General features: G+C 42.9%; 1 long non-coding RNA gene across 1 annotated transcript in view; it reads right to left on the bottom strand.

The window, feature by feature from the left end:
* Positions 1 to 406: 406 nt before the first annotated feature.
* The window catches only part of LOC140594551 (uncharacterized), a 27,918-nt gene continuing 11,201 nt past the window's right edge, over positions 407 to 17,123 (bottom strand). The window contains exon 5 of the long non-coding RNA XR_011995425.1: positions 407 to 5,899. This is a non-coding gene — a long non-coding RNA (uncharacterized lncRNA). The remainder of the gene's footprint in view (positions 5,900 to 17,123) is intronic.

The raw sequence follows: 17,123 nt of genomic DNA, 5'->3' as shown, positions 1-17,123 counted from the left end.
TCCGAAGAGCCAGGGCCACGTGATAACGGTCATCTGAGTAGGGACACTTGACCCTGTCAAGTCACCGCTCACAGGTTTCCTGGATGGAGAGCTTCCCTGGATTTTCTCTCATTTTGCCAAGAGGGAGGGTCAACTGGGTCCTCCTTTCCTTCTTTCCTAGCAACACAACCATTGCTATAATTTCAACAAGGTGGTGATTGGTTTTTGTGTCCCTATAAAGGGAGAGGAGCCTTGAAAGGGGGGAGGAGTTCGGGGTCTGAATGTTATGAAGGAATGGGGGACACCTGGAAGGTTGTAGCTTAAAAATAAACCAAACCTGGGATCGAGTCTCACGTCAGGCTCCCTGCATGGAGCCTGCTTCTCCCTCTGCCTGTGTCTCTGCCTCTCTCTCTCTCTGTGTCTCTTATGAATAAATAAAATCTAAAAAAAAAAAAAAAGGAAACAAAATTAAAAAAAAAAAATAAACCAAACTTTCCACTCCCACTGGGTCAACTACTACTAAGTACCAGGCTGCACTGGGAGGTCTTGTGGGGGGATCATGTGAACCCCTGTCCCATCAGGAGAAGCCTCAGGAGAGAGTTCCACTCAGCAGAGCTGAGCCCTCACTGGCAGATTACAGGCACACGCCCTAGAGGTGCCTGAGGCCTCACTTCCAGCTGAGTCTCCCCTTATTCGGGTCCCACTTCTGGAGACACAGGCCCAGCAGTTCCACTGCAGGGATGTGGGGCCTGGGACATTGGCTTGCTAGATGCTGCAGGTGCCTGCTTGCTTGCTTGCTTTTTTTTTTTTTTTTTTTAAATTTTATTTATTTGAAAGAGAGAGAGAGAGAGAGAGAAATATGAGCAGGGGGAGGGCCAGAGGGAGAATCTTTAACCACTCTCCCCACTGAGCTGGGAGCCCCAAGTGGGACTCGATCCCAGGACCCCAAGGTCACAACCTGAACCGAAGTTAGACCCTTAACGGACTGAGCCACCCCGGTACCCCACTGCAGGGCCCCTTCTGCTTAATAGCCCCAAACCCAACCGCCCCCTCTTTTGCATTCCCAGCCTGCGTGAAACCTCAGAACGTGCTGAGCAGAGACCTTCTGATTGGTCTGGAGCAATCGAGCCAGCCCTGTTGCAAAACACACTGATGATATCGACCAAGGTTTCTCATCTGAAAGGTTTGACTTTTTTCCAAGAGAAGCCTTAATAGATTAATTAGATCTTTGCCTCTCAGGGATTTGGCAAATAAACAATGATGCATTTATACCAATAATAGGTATAAAGAACTAGTGTTTTATCATCAAAATTAGCCAACTGGGGTTTAATATGAAGGGCAACAGGGAGTTAAAAAGTATGCATGGTGGGGAGGGTGGACAATGTTAGGCAGGGAGGTGAATTTACTGCATTTTTAACCCCCAGCCCTTCAGGTAAAATGTGGTCGAGGATAAATCTAAAGGCTTTTTATGCTTGGCCTCAAAGTGAGCCCATATTTCTTGCTCTTAAGGAAGCATAAGGCTGCCCTGGATGGCCAAACAGACCTTGTTTCTCAGAGTTACAGCCCTCTCTAGCATTTGAATACATTGAAAATATTTATAATATTCATTTGGTCTTGACATCTTAAGTCTCCAGGAATTTTTTTTTAAAGATTTTTTAAAGATTTTGTTTATTTATTTGAGCGAGAGAGTGAGCAAGAGAGCGAGCGAGCAGAGGGGCACAGGGGGAGGGAGAGGGACAGCAGACTGAGTGTGAGCCCGACGCAGGACTGGATCTCACAACCCTGAGATCATGACCTGAGCCAAAAATCAGAGTCGGACCCTCAACCAACTGAGCCACCCAGGCGCCCCCAGGAATGTTTTTTAATAGTAATTTTCTGGTATGTGTTACTAGAACTAAATGGAATGCCACAATCGTCAGATGAAAAAAAAATTTTTAAAAATTAAAAAAATCGTCAGATGATATTTCTGTGATTGAAAAATAAATTTTGTTTCTTATTACATTTTTATTTCTGATTATTTAAATAATGAAAGAAAGATAGGAAAGAAGGAAGAAAGAAAGGAAGAAAAGAAAGAGAGAAAATGCAAGGAGCAAGAGGTCCAGCCCCTATATGGGTTAAACATTCCTTAACATGTGGTAACCAATATGAAAAATCTCCTAAAGTTTGTAGGAAATGAGAGTTTTCTAATGAGAAGGAAATTGTATTACGGTCTTAAGTGCATTTTGCTCTGTGATCCATGAAGGCCCAGTAAAGGGCTCTGGGGCCGATTCAGTATGGCCCCGCTGCCTCCCCACCATCCCTGGCTCACTGTCTCACTCACTGTCCTTTGACACATCACCTCCTCAGTGCCTCTGGCCCTTTGCACACAACAGTCCCTGTGCTTGTGGTGTCCCCTTGGCCCAGCCCTATTTTCTGACAGCTTGGCATACTCTTACTTACTGTTTAAAATGCAGACAGTAAGTGGGTGCTTTCAAAGTACGAAGTAGATCCACTAGCAAATATGACATACATAGCAGAGTGAACCTGTTCGGCTGGTTCCAACAGCTTCTCCAGGAAGCCTGGCTTCTCTGAGTCCTCAAGGGCTGAATCCCAGATGGGCCAGCTCCCCTTCTCCCCCCGCCCCTTTCCCTGGCCCTCAGGAAAGCACTCCTGGGTTTCTGGGTACCATTCTGAGCTTAGGCCAAGGTACCTCTGCAGATAGCTGTCAGGGTCTCCAAGGTGGCTGCTTTACCCTCCCTGTGGATTCCCACCCTGGAAATCTCTCTCCACAGGTCTTGCCGGATCCCTGGATGCACATAGAAGGCCTTGGTTCCTGGAGCCCTGCCCTAAGGCTGCCTCTCCCTAGAGCCACTTCAGAAGGGGCCACAGACTTCCTGGTTGGCATTATAGCCACTCTTTGGGCCACAGTTAACTGTGGGATCTGGGCTTAACTCTCAACCTTGGATTGGCCTCTCATTGGAAAGGCCTGAGGGCATGTTAGCCCCAGTAAGTCAACATTGCATGAACTGCATTCTAGAACCAGAAATGAGGAAAGTGGTGCCCTACCTAGAGAAGGATTCTCTCCTGTAATTTTTTTTTTTTTTTAAAGATTTCATTTATTTATTCATGAGACACACACAGAGAGAGGCAGAGACACAGGCAGAGGGAGAAGCAGGCTCCATGCAGGGAGCCCGATGTGGGACTCTATCCCAGGACTGCAGGATCATGACCTGAGCTAAAGGCAGATGCTCAATCACTGAGCCCTCCCAGGTGCCCCTGTAACTTCATCTTTTGAGTGACATCGACGAGCCAGAAGGAAAAGGGTATAATCCTTATTGAGCACCTATCTACTCTGTACTCATATGATTTTTTTTTTTTTTTTTTTGCATTTAATCCTCACAATCACCTAACTGATAGGATTGCTTCCCCCAGGCCTGCCTGTCACATTGGCAGGGCCAGTGTAAGAGGTCCACATACGGCATACCACATGCTTCAATGTTTCAAAGTTAAAAATCAAGCTAAGAAGTTGCTGAAATAAGTGCTAATCTCCTAAATTGACAAATATTTTCATAATGACCTGGGAGGCCAAGTTCCAATTTAGAATCCATAGCCTCATTAGAGTTCTGAGCTGAAGTGTGGGGAGGTGGGGAGAACCGCCCCTTCTTTTCTCAACCTGGACTCTGTGCTAAACCACTAGGAGGACACAGCTGTGTGGAAACCAGATGTCTCTGTTCTGTCCACCTCCATCCCCGTCTCCTGCTCCCCAACAGCTGCCCTTGGCTTCCACCGGGCTTCAGACAGGCAGCATAGCATATCCTCATGAGTAGGGATCTGGGGAGCAGCCCCTACAGATCCTAAAAATGGGTACAAGCCATTTGGACAGGGGGGTTTGGGGGATCTGGCTCCTTCGGTGTGGTCTAGACAGGGAGCATGGGTTTTATTTTTTTTTTTTATTTTTTTTTATTTTTTATTTATTTATTTATTTTTTTGAGCATGGGTTTTAAGCAACAGGTCCTTTTGGTCTTATTAACCGCTCACCCAGCAGGGTGGCATTTAGGCAAAGGAACACCAGACCGGGACCCTATAGACTGAGAGGACCAGAGCAGGGACCCCTCTTGCCTGAGTCTAAAGAGTTTTTCTGACTTTATTAATCTCCTGCCCAAATGAGCGAGTCAACTATATAGCTGGCCAGGAGGGGGCCGATCCCTGGGAGGATGAACCCAGGTGCAAGAGGCAAATTCCCTAATCCAAGGGGAACACAAGATCTCATCTCAAGCCATGCAGGGTTGACAAAGCAGCACTCTGTACTCTTGATCACCCGCTGAGTCCCTAGATGAGAAACAGAACTCTGAAGGGTTGAACATTTCATGATTGTCCCGTGGCTAGTAAGTGATGGAGCTTGAACCCAGGAACTCATGCTGATCTAACCTGGGATCCCTGTTCCTGCTGTGCCCTATACTACAGTGTCTGTGGTTGACAAGAGGAAAGGATGCAGAAAACAGAGGGCAGCATTTTGAGGCTCTGGGATGTGACGAACTGGGGCTTTCCTGCCTGCGAGGCGAACTGAAGTCCAGTCCAAGGGGCTCCTGGATGCTGGTGCCGCTGCCCAGGTAAGCTCCTGATCTTGTCTTCCCGGCTATCCTACTGCATCTAAAATTCAGCCTCTTCCCCCAGGGTGCATATCTGATGTCCATCCAGCTTCTCGATCTGCTATCTTCCAGTTTTTGCTTTGATGCGCTTTGACTTCGTCTCTCAGTCTTCCAAGCCAAGCCAGTGAAAAAAGGGTGGCCCTGGATGTGCCAGCTCACAAAGCCTTTCTCAGATGGGGGTAGCTCACAGAGCACAGTGACTCAAGGTATTTTTTTCCCTCATTAATTCCAACTATTAACATTTTAACTTGTTTATAGATCTCTAATTGGCTTTGTCAGTGAAGGCCAGAGTACATTATAAAGCAAGATTTAAAGAAATCACATACCTAAGTACAGACTAGAAATATGGCCATTAAATTTATATGGCCATCAATCCATTAAAGCCTTGGCCTTCTTTCATTATTCTTTTAAGCTCAGTGGTTCTCAATCTGGGCTACGCACTGGGATCACCTTGGTTGCTCCAAGAACCATTGATGAATGGGTCCCACCCCCAGGCATTTTGATATGATTGTTCTGGGAATGGGAATTTCATTTTTTTTTTATTTAAAATTTTTCCAGGTGATTTTAGGCAGTTAAGATTGAGAACCACAGATTATTTTTTTAAAGGGACATTCTTACCTGAACCCTATCTGTGTTGCTTTCAGCATTTAAAAGTGTGGGTCTGGGATCCCTGGGTGGCACAGCGGTTTAGCGCCTGCCTTTGGCCCAGGGCGCGATCCTGGAGACCCTGGATCGAATCCCATGTCGGGCTCCTGGTGCATGGAGCCTGCTTCTCCCTCTGCCTGTGTCTCTGCCTCTCTCTCTCTCTCTCTGTGTGACTATCATAAATAAATAAATAAAAATTTAAAAAAATTAAATAAATAAAAGTGTGGGTCCTTGAGCTTGGCTAGATCCACCTTTCCCAAAGCTTCCTATTTCTGCCTACTATAAACATCCACTGTCTTCCTAGGTACCTGCGAGTACTCTAGTACACAGTCAAAACTTCCTATATTTATAGTTTTAAGGAAAGGAGGTCTTAGTTTATCTCCTGCACAAATGAGCACATCAAGGCTGGTGACCCAGGAGGGGCCAATCCCTGAGGAGATGGAGTGGCAGGGAAGAAGAGGCAAAGTCCATGGTCCCAGGGCAACAGACCATGCCATCCTAATCTTCGGGGGATGTCGGGTTGCCACAGCAGTATTCCACATTCCCAGGGCACTTTCTTTCTCTTCTCATCTGCATTTGCCCAGCCACTGTTGGCTGCGTGGGTCTGGCAGGCTCTCCTTGTGTTGGACTCTTCGGCTATAAGAAATCTAGAAAAGGTGGGAGGAAAAGAAAAAAAAAAGAAAGAAAAGGTGGGAGGGGCCGCAGAGGATCTAAAGCCTGGGGAGCTCAGGCCCCTGCCTCCACCTCCTCCAAGTCAGGTCAAGAGTCCTAGTCACATGGCTTGCCACCCACTTGTTGGCTGGTGACCCTGAGCCTTGGGCTGAGGACAGTTACCCCCAACAGTCTCTCTGATACAGTCATTACAACTGCAGAGAACTAGTACAACAAGTTCCACAAGATCTGGCCTGGGGCTCTGGGAGCTCACGGGGACTGTGGCTCCCTGGGGCTGGGGTGGGGCCTGCTTCCAGAGCCCTCTTCACCGGCTGAGCGTGGCCTTTGTGGTCACCCCATTGGTCATCTAAAGATCTAAAGATTCATGACCACACTTGTCAAAATTACCAACTGAGCTCTGCTCCTGACCCAAGATGGGACCAGGCCTGAGAAGAAAATGCTCACATTGTTTCCTCATGAGATCAAGCATAACTTTGCCAGTGGTGAGGGGAAGCCCTCAGATGCCTTTAATATTTCTTCCAGTCTTGGCAGGTTATTTTCATTCTTCACCAGGACACAGAAAACTATTGTTTTTGAGAACTCTCAAGCTCCCTCTAGTGTGTACAATATATTGGGCATTACTTGAGTGTAAAAACTTTGAAGGACCTAAGGAAGTAATTAGAAATTTGAATGAAGACTTACGAATTATAATAACCATTGCCGTGCCAGTTATGATAACAAAAACATAGAAATCACCTAAATAAGGGCAGAGGAAAAATAATCATGCCACATTACGGTATAGAACTTTGAAATATGATTTTTAAGAAAGACTTTAAAAACACAGGGAGGTCGGGGCAAGATGGAGGAGGAGTAGGGTCCCCAAGTCACCTGTCCCCACCAACTTATCTAGATAACTTTCAAATCATCCTGAAAACCTATGAATTCAACGAGAATACATAGCTGGAATGCTACAGAGGAAGAGTTTGTGCTTCTAACAAGTAAAACTAATTTTTAGCCACTCTGCACTGAGTAAAATGACTAGAAAGAACTCACCACAAAAGAAAGAATCAGAAACAGTGCTCTCTGCCACAGAGTTACAGAATTTGGATTACAATTTGATGTCAGAAAGCCAATTCAGAAGCATAATTACAAAGCTACTGGTGACTCTGGAAAAAAGCATAAAGGATTCAAGAGACTTCATGACTGCAGAATTTAGATCTAATCAGGCCAAAATTAAAAATCAATTAAATGAGATGCAATCCAAACTGGAGGTCCTGACGACGAGGGTTAATGAGGTAGAAGAAAGAGTGAGTGACATAGAAGACAAGTTGATGGCAAGGAAGGAAGCTGAGGAAGAAAGAGAAAAACAATTAAAAGACCATAGGAAAGGTTAAGGGAAATAAATGACAGCCTCAGAAAGAAAAATCTACGTTTAATTGGGGTCCCAGAGGGTGCTGAGAGGGACAGAGGACCATAAAGCATATTTGAACAAATCATAGCTGAGAACTTCCCTAATTTGGGAAGGGAAACAGGCATTCAGATCCAGGAGATAGAGGTCTCCCCCTAAAATCAATAAAAACCATTTGATATTTAATGAAACTTGCAAATTCCAAAGATAAAGAGAAAATCCTTAAAGCAGCAAGAGACAAGAGATCCCTAATTTATATGGGGAGAAATATTAGATTAACAGCAGACCTCTCCACAAAGACCTGGCAGGCCAGAAAGGGCTGGCAGGATATATTAAGGGTCCTAAATGAGAAGAACATGCAGCCAAGAATACTCTATCCAGCAAGGCTCTCATTCAGAATAGAAGGAGAGATAAAGCACTTCCAAGATAGGCAGAAACTGAAAGAATATGTGACCACCAAACCAGCTCTGCAAGAAATATTAAGGGGGACTCTGTAAAAGAGAGAGGACGCCCAAAGAAATAATCCACAAAAAGAGGGACCGAATAGGTTTTTTTTTTTAATTTTTATTTATTTATGATAGTCACAGAGAGACAGAGAGAGAGGCAGAGACACAGGCAGAGGGAGAAGCAGGCTCCATGCACCGGGAGCCCGACGTGGGATTCGATCCCGGGTCTCCAGGATCGCGCCCTGGGCCAAAGGCAGGCGCCAAACCGCTGCGCCACCCAGGATCCCCCGAATAGGTATTATGATGACACTAAATTCATATCTTTCAAATGTAACTCTGAACGTGAATGGGCTTAATGATCCCATCAAAAGATGCAGGGTTTCAGACTGGATAAAAAAGCAAGACCCATCTATTTGCTGTCTACAAGAGACTCATTTTAGACATAAGGACACCTACAGCCTGAAAATGAAAGGTTGGAGAACCATTTACCATTCAAATGGTCCTGCAGGGGTAGCCATCCTCATATTAGATAAATTAAAGTTTATCCCAAAGACTGTAGGAAGAGATGAAGAGGGACACTATATCATACTTAAAGGATCTATCCAACAAGAAGACCTAGCAATCATGAATATTTATGCCCCTAATGTGGGAGCTGCCAAATATATCAATCAATTAATAACCAAAGTAAAGACAATACTTAGATAATACACTAATGCTGGGAGACTTCAACATGGCACTTTCTACAAATCACAGATCTTCTAAGCACAACATCTCCAAAGAAACAAGAGCTTTAAATGTTACACTGGACCAGATGGATTTCAGATATTTACAGAACTTTACATCCAAAAGCAACTGAATACACATCCTTTTCAAGTGCACATGGAACTTTCTCCAGAATAGACCACATACTGGGTCACAGATCAGGTCTCAACCAATACCAAAAGATTGGGATTGTCTCCTGCATGTTTTCAGACCATAATGTTTTGAAACTGGAACTCAATCACAAGAAGAAATTTGGAAGAAACTCAAACACGTGGAGGTTAAAGAGCATCCTGCTAAAATATGAAAGGGTCAACCATAAAATTGGAGAAGAATTAAAAAGATTCATGGAAACTAATGAGAGTGAAGATACAACTGTTCAAAATCTTTGGGATACAGCAAAAGCAGTCCTGAGAGGGAAATACATCGCAATACAAGCATCCCTCAAAAAACTGGAAAAAATTCAAATACACAAGCTAACCTTGCATCTAAAGGAACTGGAGAAAGACAGCAAATAAAACCTACACCCAGCAGAAGAAGAGAGTTAATAAAGATTCGAGCAGAACTCAATGAAATAGAGACCAGAAGAACTGTGGAATAGATCAACAAAACCAGGAGTTGGTTCTTTGAAAGAATTAATAAGATAGATAAACCATTAGCCAGCCTTATTAAAAACAAAAAAGACTCATTAGTAAAATCATGAATGGAAAAGGAGAGATCACCACCAATACCAAGGAAATACAAACGATTTTAAAAACATATTATGAGCAGCTATACACCAATAAATTAGGAAATCTAGAAGAAATGGATGCATTTCTGGAAAACCATAAACTACCAAAACTGGAACAGGAAGAAACAGAAAACCTGAACAGCCAGGGAGGTAATTGAAGTAGTCATCAAAAACCTTCCAAGACACAAAAGTCCTGGGCCAGATGGCTTCCCAGGGGAATTCTATCAAACATTTAAAGAAGAAACAATACCTATTCTACTAAAGCTGTTCCGAAAGATAGAAAGAGCTGCAATACTTCCAAACTTGTTTTATGAGGCATCACCTTAATTCCAAAACCAAAGACCCCACGAAAAAGGAGAATTATAGACTAATATCCCTGATGAACATGGATGCAAAAATTCTCAAGATACTAGCCAATAGGATCCAACAATACATTAAGAAGATTATTCACCATGACCAAGTGGGATTTATCCCCAGGATGCAAGGCTGGTTCGACACTCATAAAGCAATCAACATGATAGATCATATCACAAGAGAAAAAACAAGAACCATTTGATCCTCTTAATTGGTGCAAAGAAAGCGTTTGACAAAATACAGCATCCATTCCTGATCAAAATTCTTCAGAGTGTAGGGATAGAGGGAATATTCCTCAGCATCTTAAAAACCATTTACGAAAAGCCCACAGCAAATATCATTCTCAATGGGGAAACACTGGGAGCCTTTCCCCTAAGATCAGGAGCACGACAGGGATGTCCACTCTCACCACTGCTATTCAACATAGTACTGGAAGTCCTAGTCTCAGCAATCAGGCAACAAAAAGAAATAAAAGGCATTCAAATTGGCAAAGAAGAAGTCAAACTCTCCCTCTTTGCAGATGACATGATACTCTACATAGAAAACCCAAACGACTCCACCCCAAGAATGCTAGAACTCATATAGCAATTCGGCAGTGCAGCAGGATAAAAAATCAATGCCCAGAAATCAGTGGCATTTCTATACACTAACAACGAGACTGAAGAAAGAGAAATTAAGGAGTCAATCTCATTTACAATTGCACCCAAAAGCATAAGATACCTTGGAATAAACCTAACCAAAGAAGTAAAGGATCTATACCCTAAAAACTACAGAACACTTCTGAAAGAAACTGAGGAAGACACAAAGAGATGGAAAAATATTCCATGCTCATGGATTGGAAGAATTAATATTGTGAAAATGTCAATGCTACCCAGGGCAATTTACACGTTTAATGCAATCCCTATCAAAATACCATGGACTTTCTTCAGAGAGTTGGAACAAATCATTTTAAGATTTGTGTGGAATCAGAAAAGACCAAGAATAGCCAGGGGAATATAAAAGAAAACCAGAGCTGGGGGCATCACAATGCCAGATTTCAAGTGGTACTACAAAGCTGTGGTCATCAAGACAGTGTGGTACTGGCACAATAACAGACACATAGATCAGTGGAACAGAACAGAGAACCCAGAAATGGGCCCTCAACTCTATGGTCAACTAATATTCGACAAAGGAGGAAAGACTATCCACTGAAAAAGGACAGTCTCTTCACTAATTGGTGCTGGGAAAATTGGACAGCCACGTGCAGAAGAATGAAACTGAACCATTCTCTTACACTGACACAAAGGTAAACTCAAAATGGATGAAAATCTAAATGTGAGACAAGATTCCATCAAAATCCTAGAGGAGAACACAGGCAACACCCTTTTTGAACTTGCCCACAGCAACTTCTTGCAAGATACATCTATGAAGGCAAAAGAAACAAAAGCAAAAATGAATTATTGGGATTTAATCAAGATAAAAAGTTTCTGCACAGCAAAAGAAATAGTCAACAAAACTATAAGACAACCTACAGAATGGGAGAAGATATTTGCAAATGACCTATCAGATAAAGGGCTAGTTTCCAAGATCTATAAAGAACTTTTTAAACTCAACAGCAAAGAAACAAACAATCCAATCATGAAATGGGCAAAAGACATGAACAGAAATCTCACAGAGGAAGACATGGACATGGCCAACATGCACATGAGAAAATGCTCTGCATCACTTGCCATCAGGGAAATACAAATCAAAACCACAATGAGATCCCACCTCACACCAGTGAGAATGGGGAAAATTAACAAGGCAGGAAACCACAAATGTTGGAGAGGATGCGGAGAAGGGGGAACCCTCTTGCAGTGTTGGTGGGAATGTGAACTGGTGCAGCCACTCTGGAAAACTGTGTGGAGGTTCCTCAAAGAGTTAAAAATAGAGCTACCCTATGACCCAGCAATTGCACTGCGGGGGATTTACCCCAAAGATACAGATGCAATGAAACGCCGGGACACCTGCACCCCGATGTCTCTAGCAGCAATGTCCACAATAGCCAAACTGTGGAAGGAACCTTGGTGTCCATCGAAAGATGAATGGATAAGGAAGCTGTGGTCTATGTATACAATGGAATATTACTCAGCCATTAGAAACGACAAATACCCACCATTTTCTTTGACGTGGATGGAACTGGAGGGTATTATGCTGAGTGAAGTAAGTCAATCGGAGAAGGACAAACATTATACGGTCTCATTCATTCGGGGAATATAAAAAATAGTGAAAGGGAATAAAGGGGAAAGGAGAGAAAATGAGTGGGAAATATCAGAGAGGGAGACAGAACAGGAGAGACTCCTAACTCTGGGAAAGAAACAAGTGGTGGTAGAAAGGGAGGTGGGGGGGGGATTGGGGTGATTGGGTGACGGGCACTGAGGGGGGTACTTGACGGATGAGCACTGGGTGTTATGCTATATGTTGGCAAATCGAACTCCAATAAAAAATATACAAAAAAAATAAAAATTACTTGTCAAAAAAAAGACACAGGGAAATGTTCGTGATGCAAGGGTGTTAATGAAATTATATATACACTGAGATACAAATAGTGTAAAAAAAACGTAGGTAAGATGGGGAGGTGCAAATAGGGGGAATGCAGAGGATTTTTAGGAAAGTGAAAGATATTCTGTACGCTATTATATTGATGGGTACAGGTCATTATACATTTGTCCAAACCCATAGAATGTACAACACCAAGAGTAAACCCTCATGTAAACTATGAACTTAGGTGTTTATGATATGTCAATGTGGGTTCATCAAATGGTAACAAATGTACCTCTGGTGGGGGATGTTGATGATGGGGGGACCGGGGTATATGGGAAATCTTTGTACCTTCCTCTCCATTTTGCTGTGAATCTAAAATTGCTCTAAAACAAGGAAAGTATTGGGGCAGCTGGCAGCTCAGTTGGTAGAGCCTGCAGCTCTTGATCTTGGGGTTGTGAGTCTGAGCCCCATGTTGGATGTAGAGATCGCTTAAAAATAAGATCTTTAAGAAAAAAAAGTATTTTTAAAAGTTCTGGAAGAAGATAAAGGTGATGGTTATACAACATTGTGAAGGTATTTAGTGCCACTGAATCATATACTTAAAAAAATTGTTAAAATGGTGGGGCACTTGGGTGGCTCAGTGGTTGAGCGTATGCCTTTGGCTCACTCAGGTCATGATCCCAGGGTCCTGGGATCGAGTCCCATATTGGGCTCCCTGCAGGGAGCCTGCTTCTCCCTCTGCCTGGGTCTCTGCCTCTCTCTCTGTGTCTCTCATGAATAAATAAATAAAATCTTTAAAAAATTGTTAACATGGTAAATTTTATGTTGTTTATATTTCACCACAATTCAGAAGAAAGCCCGTGTAAGGTGTGCTCAGAAAAATCTTGTAAAGAAATGCTCCAAAAATGTTAGATGTCTTTAGGAGTAGCATTATGGATGACGTTTATTTTTCTTCTTCAATCTCTGTCTGAAGGGCCCACACTATGCATGTAAAAATGTAATCAGGATATGGAATCTGTAATTTGGAAAAAGTTATTCTATCAGTCAGGGTCTCAATAAGAAACAGATGATACACTCAAATCAGAATAGTTGGGGGAAGGTTCCCTGATAAAGGGGTCAGCTACAAAGGTACGGTAGTACAAGGGAACCCCAAGGGATGCTGTGAGACCTGAGGTACAGAAACAGTGGAGCTGGGGTACCTGGTGGCTCAGGGGCAGAGCATCTGCCTTTGGCTCAGGGTGTGATCCTGGGGTTCTGGGATCGAGTCCTGCATCAGGATCCTCGCAGGGAGCCTGCTTCTCCCTCTGCCTGTGTCTCTGCCTCTCTCTCTATGTGTCTCATGAATAATAAATAATAATGAATAATAAATTAAAAAATTTAAAAACCTTAAAAAAAAGAAGAAACAGTAGAGTTGGTACCATCCCTAGGCTGAAAAGAAGGGGCAAAAAAGGAGTTAACAGAGAGCAGGAACCTTCAGTTGGGGCAAAAGCCCACTATAGAGTCATGCACCTCCCTCCTGAGCTCCTGCTAGAGATCCCCGCTAGATAGGGCCCGCTCCTGGAGGCCAGGGCCCTTGACCGTAGCGCATACTGGTTGGCATTATGAAGCTCAGAGCAGAAAGGTAGAGTGACCGGAGGGGCACGTTTAAGACAGACAGTAGTAGAGTTTTTAATAGGAATGTTGACTTTTTGGAAAGGACAGATGCTCCTCTGTCCCCTAGGAAGCTTCTGACTTGTGTTGTTTTCAGAGTTTCATGACCAGAGCAACAGAAGCAGTCAATGTTTAAAGAAGTCTTTCTCCTTTGCTGTGCATAAATTCTTGGGCCCTTTCCCAGAAAAGACTTTCCAGAATAATTGTCCTAGAAAGCTGCACATAGACTGCCTGTCTCTGAATTGCCGCACATTGGCGTTAATTCACAGTTCCCGTCACCTACCCGCAATGACGATGGCTAGTCACAAAAAAGCCCTTGGCATGGAGTTAGAAGATTCTAGGCTCAATTTCCAGCTCTAGAAGTTTCTCTCCGGTTACTAGTGTTTACTTGAGGTGTTAAAACATCAGGTGGAATGACTCATTCACTCGTAAGTTGCCTAACACACATTTAACACACTTGTCCCAGGCTCTGTAGGGGCGGGTGCTAGAGCGATACAACAAACACTTACTAATGACCTCAAATGGATCACGTTCTAATGAAAGAGATCGGTAACACAGAGCTATAATTTAATGGATGGAATAGTGTAATTAATGGTAGCTGCTGCATCAAACAAACTTGCCAAGAATAGTGGCCGATCATGAAATAAAGCCTTTTTTTTTTTTTTTTTGCCCATGCAAAGTCCAATGCCGGTTAAGAAGCCCCCTTCCGTCTCATAGCCACACCATATAGGACACATTACGGTCGCAGTCGGATAAGGAGAGGTGAAGAGGTACCTTGGCTCTTGACTGCCTTGGCCCAGAAATAACACACATCACTTCTGTCCATAGCTCACTGTCTAGACCTGGGTCACCTGACCACCCCTAAATTACCATCTGTGGAGGTTGGGAAATGCAGGGGAGCTCACAGACACCTCGTGGGTGGGTCTTTGTCCCCGCGGGTAATGCGACGATACCAGTGAGTGAGGAATCATGTATTAACCAGGATTCTTTGGATTCAAGTAACAGAAACTGGCTTGAGTTAGCATAAACAAAAAGGGAAGTTTATTATAAGAGTTTTAAGGATTTGGGGTGGTCCTCGAGAACCAAATGGCAGAAATGCAACTGAACGTCAGGCAGGGATTAGAATCAGGAGATGCAGAGCCATTGCAAGATTTCTCTTGCTCTGGTACCATTTTGTGAAGAGAAAAGGGAGTAAGCTGGCTGTTCACTTCATGGACAATCCATTAGGTGCGCTTTGCAGGGAGCTCGGGCATTCCTGATGGTGGATATTTAATCCACGTTAGGGAGAGAGAGAGAGAGAAAGGCATTCCAAAGGAGATGATGTCTGCCCAGTTGTTTTTTGTTTGTTTGTCATTTTAATATGTATTTTTATCGTGGTAAAATTGCCCTGAATTTTGAAGGCTAAGAAGGCATTTGTTGAGTGAAGACAAAGAGCAAGGCCTTTCCAGGCAGCAGATGCAAAGAAATGGATACACAAAAGAGCTTGGAATATATGGGAAAGTACAAGCTTATGGCTAGAGTTTAGGGTAAAGTGACAGCACTACTAAGTTGACTCCCAATATATGGTCACCCTTCTTTTTCCTTGCTGATAAAGATCCTTGATTTTAGATCCTAGAGGCATCTGTAGTACCATTTCCAAGATGATCATGACAAGGAGATCTAGGCCAATTATGACCATTTTGTTCCTCACTTTTTAGATCCCTTTGGAGCTAGTGATGGCCATGTGATTTTTCTCCTGGCCAGTGAGAACTCAGCAGACTTCAGCTAAAGGGAGCTTCTGGAAAAGTCTTTTATTGCCATGATAAAAGAAAAGAGATGCAGCAGGGATGGCTCCTTGTCTTTTTTTCCTTTTTCCTGCTTTATGTGATGAAGCGTTGACTGGAACCATGGCAGCTATCTTGAGCAATGAAGCAAGAAACGTGAGGATAAAGACGTCATGCCAGTAATAGCACAGAGAAAAAAGAAGGAGCCAGTGTCTCTGACAGCATCGTTGAGAGGCCAAACCATTGCCATCTATTTCTCACCTCTAGATTTTTGGTTGTGTGAGAAAAATAAACCCTCATCTGTTTAAGCTCTGTATTTCAGGTACTTGTGGATCACATCACGTCTCTAAATCTCTGATTCCCGTCACATATATGTTTTGTAAATACTTTCTCCCAGTCTCTGGTTTGTCTTTGGTTTTCTTAACAATATCTTCCGAAGATCAAAAGCTTACATTTTGACGAAGTCCATTTTATCAATTTTTTAAAAAAGTTTGTGTTCTTTGCCTATACCCAAGGTCACAAGCATTTTTCTCTTTTTATTTTTCCTAGGAGATTTATAGTTTTAGCTTTTATACTTAGATCTGTGAATACTTTTGAGTTAATTTCTTACGTGGTTTGCTATATGGGTCAAAGTTAAATTTTTCCATATGGATACCCAGTTGTTCCAGCACCGCTCGTTGAAAAGTCTATTCTTTCCCCATTTAAAATGCCTTGGCTTCTTTGTCTAATCAATTGAGCACATTAGAACGGGGCTATTTCTAAAATCTCTATTTTTTCCATTGATTTTTGTGTCTACCTTTATGCTAGGGTCTCAGTGACTTGATTATAGTACATTAGAGTGTATTATACATGCAGTTGATTTCTTAATTTTATTTTCCAATTGCTCGTCTCAGTATAGTAATGCAATTAGGTTTTGTATCTTGGCCTTGACTCCTTTAATCTTGATGGATTCACTTATTATTCTATAGCTTTTTTTCTTCTTTTGTATATTCCTTAGGATGTTCTGTGCACACTTTCATGATGCCCACAGACACAATTTTTCCTGTATGTAACCTGCTGTTATCCTTGTCACTGTCATGATTTATTCCTTATCACTGGCTTTAGTTGACTATAATGTAGCTCAGCATAGCCTTCTTCATGTTTATCCTGTTTAATGTCCACTGAGTATCTTAAATCTTGAAATTTATGCTTTTAACCAAATTTGGAGAAATTTCAGCCATTTTTTTTTCAAATATTTTCTCTGCTCCACTCCCTTCTCTCCTGTCCTTCTGGCACTCCAATTATATATGCCAGACCACTTGGTAGTAACTAACAAGCCCTGAGTCTCTTCTTTATTTTTAAAGATTCTATTTATTATTTATTTGACAAAGAGAGAGAGCACAAGTGGGCAGAGCCACAGGAAGTGGGAGAGGGAGAAACAGGTTTCCCAGTGAGCAGGGAGCCTGACGTGGGGCTGGATCCCAGGACCCTGAGATCATGACCTGAGCTGAAGGCAGACGTTTAATTGAGCCACCCAGGCGCTCCCTGAGTCTCTTCTTAAAAAAACAAAAAACAAAACCAGACCCACACAACCTCTTTTTCTCTGTGTTCTTCATATTATATAACTTT

This window comes from Vulpes vulpes, chromosome 12 (genome assembly GCF_048418805.1).
Source record: "Vulpes vulpes isolate BD-2025 chromosome 12, VulVul3, whole genome shotgun sequence".
In the NCBI taxonomy this organism is placed as follows: Eukaryota; Metazoa; Chordata; class Mammalia; order Carnivora; family Canidae; genus Vulpes; species Vulpes vulpes.
Note: the sequence above shows the minus strand (reverse complement) of the source record. Positions and strands in the feature narration are given on the sequence as shown.